Genomic DNA, 3,768 nt, shown 5'->3' with positions numbered 1-3,768 from the left:
CAATATAGCATTGTTTTTGTTGTTAGATGCCATCAAATTGTCTCCTGCTCATTGCAGTCCTATGTATGGCAGAACAAAACACTGCCTGGTCCTGTGCCAGCCTCATAACACTTGTTATACCCAAGCCTATTGCTGCAGCCATTGTGTCAATCCGTCTCTTGGAGAGTCTTCCTCTTACTCACTTGCCCTCCACTTTACTGAGTATGATATCCTTCTCCAGGAAATAGTCCCGTCTGACAATATGACCAAAATATGTGAGATGAAATCTGGCCATTTTCACTTCCAAAGAACATACCAGCTGCACTTCTTCCAGGACAGATTTGTTAGTTCTTCTGGCAGGCCATGGTACTTTCAGTATTCTTCACCAACACCACTACTCAAAAGCATCAACTCTTCTTCAGTCTTCCTTATTTATCGTCCAGCTCTCACATGCATATAAAGCTATTGAAAATATCACGGCTTGTGTGACATGCACCTTAGTCTTCAAGGAGACATCTTTGCTCTTGACCACTTGAAAGAGGTGTTTTGCAGCAGATTTGCCTGGTGCAATATGTTAATCTGATTTCTTGACTGCTCCTTACATTGGTGTTGTTGGTGGATCCAATTAATAAGGAATCTTTGACAATATCAATCTTTTCTCCATTTATCATGATGCTGCTTATAGGTCTAGTTGTGAGGAGTTTTGATTTCTTTATGTTGAAATGTAATCCATACTGCAGACTGTAGTAGACAGTATTATGGGCCAACATATTTCTAGAAGTCTTAATAAAATATCATTAAAAGTTACCAAAAAACAAGTTGTATTATATGTGTTGTTGTTGTTGTTATTTGCCGTTGAGTCGGCCCCGACTCATAGCGACCCCTTCTTGGGTTTCCGAGGCAGTATCACTATGGAAGTAGGATTGCCCAACCTTCGTTCCAAGGAGTGGCTGGTGGGTTTGAACCGCCAGCCTTCTGGTTAGAAGTCAAGTGCCTTAGCCACCATGCTACCAGAGCTCCCATATATATATAATATCAAAGGTGAAGAGTAGACACCTATGCTAAAGTATTATCTGACTCCATTGAAACTGAGTCTATTATAATATTCTTAAATTCCTGGGAAGTGTTAAAAAAAGCAAACAAAAAAAACACAGCTTCTTGTTTTGGAAACCAGATTGTAAATGTCCATCATTGCTAAGCCACATTTATGCCAAGTTAATGCTTTCATTAATAACTATTCCTTTTATTTAGCCCTTTTACATCTTAGTTTTTTTTCATCATTCTGCCTTCTCTTTTCCACAATGCTAAAATATTTGACCTTCTCTTTGCCATATTCCTGTAAATAGAATTATTGTAAGGTTTGACTTCCTTGGGACAATCTTGTTCTCTATTTGTTTACTGCTATCTTAGATAGTCAATAAAGTGTTCTGGAATTCCCATTCTTGGAATGATTATGCATAATTTGTTATGATCCACACAGCTGAAAGCCTTTTCATAGTCAATAAAACAAACATAAATATATTTCTGGTATTCTTTACTTTCAGCCTAGATCCATCTGACAACAGCAATGATATCCCTTCCACACCCTCTTCTGAATCCATCTTAAGTCTCTGGCAGTTCCCTATTGATGTACTGCTACAACTATTTTTGAATTATCTTCAGAAAAATTTTATTTGTATGTGAAATTAATGATATGATTTGATAATTCCCACATTCTGTTGGATCTCTGTTTTTTGGAATAGGCACAAATATGGGTCTCTTCCAGTTGGTTGGCAAGGCAGCTGTCCTTCAAATTTCTTGCCATAAACGAATGAGTGCCTCTAGTGTTTCATCCATTGGTTGAAATATCTCAGTGGGTGTTCCATCAATTCTTGGAGGCTTCTTTTCCACTAGTGTCTTCACTGCAGCTTAGACTTCTTTCAGTACCATTGGCTCTTGATCATATGCCAGCTCCTGAAATGGTTGAACATTGACCGATTCTTTTGGTACAGTAACTCTGTGCATTATTTCCAAATTATTTTGATGCTTCCTGCATCTTTCATTATAATCCATGGAATCCTTCAATATCACAACCTGAGGTTTGAATTTTGCTTTCAGTTTTTTTTTTTTTTTTCAGCTTGGGAAATGCTGAGCATGTTTTACTTTGATTTTCTACTGTAGGTCCTTGCACATTTTGTAGTAATAATTTACTCTGTCCTTTCAAACTGCCCTTTAAATCTTCTGTTCAGCTCTCTTACTTCATCATTTCTTCCATTTGCTTTAGCTACTCTCCTTTTAAGAGTGACTTTGAGAGCCTTTTGTTCCTTTCTTCCTGTTCCATCTTTTTGATTAGCTTTTGCTTTTTTTCATGTATGAGGTCCTTGATGTCATCTCAGAACTCATCTAGTCTTCAGTCACTGATGTTCAGTGCATCCAATCAATCTATTCTTTAGATGGTCTCTAAATTCAGGTAGGATATATTCAAGGTCATATTTTGGCTCTTGTGAGTTTAGTTTGGTTTTCTTCAGTTTCAACTTAGTTACACATGAGCAATTGGCCTAAGGATTGGAGGAAAACTGATTAACATCAGTGTTCTGCTGATGACACAATCTTCCTTGCTGAAAGTGAAGAAGACCTAAAGCTTCATCATTTACTGATGAAGATCAAAGACTACAGTCTTCAGTATGGATTGCACCTCAAGAAAAGAAAAATCCTCACAACCAGACCAATAAGCAACATCATGGTAAATGGAATAAAAGATTGAAGTATTAAGAATGACATTTAACTTGAATACACGATCAATGCCCATGGGAGCAACACTCATGAAATCAAAAGATGTATTGTACTGGAGAAATCTGCTGCAAAAACCCTCTTTGAAGTGTTTAAGAGCAAATGTTGAGTATCTCCCAAATTAAAAATTACAGCTTAAGTGGAATTCTATGAGCTTCAAGTTGAATTTTAGGATATGACATGTTCAAATTTATATGCAAATACAATCTCAGTATAAGCTAATCAATGATCATGAGAGGTTTTCTTGGAATATATAAAATTGAAATGGGACCCAATCATGGTATTGGATATATCTTAAAAGTTATTTCCAAAATGATAGAAAAAAACAATTAAAAAGAACTAAAGGGGTTTAAAATGTATGTTGTTCATGATTTAGCTGATTATACTTGATAAATGTATGATATTCTGACAGCCTTTCCTAAAGTCTTCTCCACATTAGACTTCTAGAAAATAAAAAGAATCTTATATTCTGTAGGTTTTCTACTTTCTTATGAAATAAATCCCAAGAATAACAGAATGATGTCTCAGGGTCGATGCCATCATGATCTTGATGGTGAAAATAAAACTTTATAAAATAAACCTTTTTTAGATATTGTTTGAAATTTAAGCATTTTTATAAATGTCAGCAGCAAGCTCCTAAGAATAACACCTAAATGCTTATGTGTGAATGCCTGTGTGTGTAAGAGAGAAAGACATTGTATGTGTTTGTATGTGTTTGTGTAGGTGATTGGTAGAGAGAAAGAGATGTTCTTTTTATCCAGTGAATATCTATCATTAGGGCAATAGAATATTAAGAAGGAGAAGTATACGGTTTCCACCTCAAAAAAAAAAAAAAAAAAGTTTAACTGAACATTTATGGGAAATATGACTTTCATTTGTATATGTTGTTGTTGTTGTTGTTAAGTGCCGTCAAGTCGTTTCCGACTCATAGCGACCCCATGCACAGCAGAACGAAACACTGCCCGATCCCACGCCAGCCCCACAATCCCTGCTATACTTGAGCCCATCATCGCAGCCACC

The sequence above is a fragment of the Orycteropus afer genome, unplaced genomic scaffold (assembly GCF_000298275.1).
Source record: "Orycteropus afer afer isolate SDZICR_OR568_19922 unplaced genomic scaffold, OryAfe1.0 scaffold00216, whole genome shotgun sequence".
In the NCBI taxonomy this organism is placed as follows: Eukaryota; Metazoa; Chordata; class Mammalia; order Tubulidentata; family Orycteropodidae; genus Orycteropus; species Orycteropus afer.
The sequence above is the reverse complement of the archived record's forward strand: the minus strand, read 5'-3'. Positions refer to the sequence as shown.